This window comes from Myotis brandtii, unplaced genomic scaffold (genome assembly GCF_000412655.1).
Source record: "Myotis brandtii unplaced genomic scaffold, ASM41265v1 scaffold236, whole genome shotgun sequence".
In the NCBI taxonomy this organism is placed as follows: Eukaryota; Metazoa; Chordata; class Mammalia; order Chiroptera; family Vespertilionidae; genus Myotis; species Myotis brandtii.
The window spans coordinates 1,537,579-1,538,030 of NW_005358901.1; positions in this window are offsets into that span (position 1 = coordinate 1,537,579).

Sequence of the window (452 nt, forward strand, 5' to 3'; positions counted from 1 at the left end):
CTGCCTGGAGGCTGGCCAGGTGCCAGGAGCTCATAGGGGCACCTTCCTCCAGTCTCCCAGCTCCCTGCAGCCCTTTTGCAATCATCTCTGAACAAGAGGCCCCTTCAGAAGAGGCTCCAGCCCCATTTGTCCCTTCTCAGGCCTCTCCCCTAAGCCCAGGCCCAGCGTCCAGCCACTGTCCAACCTGGATGTTCTGGCTTCTGCTCCCTTCATCTGATTCCTGCTTTTATGTCTCCTGGTCTTTGCACACGCCTGGGGCACCCGTTGCCTCTTCCTCTATTTGGCAAACTCCTATTCCATGGGCAAAGCCTCATTCCAAGTGTCCTCTTCCCGTTGGGTCTCCGAGGCCTCCCCAGCTTGGGGACTGCAGTACGTACTCCTCCAGCCTGGGGTCACGCACACGGGGACGTTGGGGAGGGGCCAGCAGGCAATACCTGGGCGTAGAAGAAGGG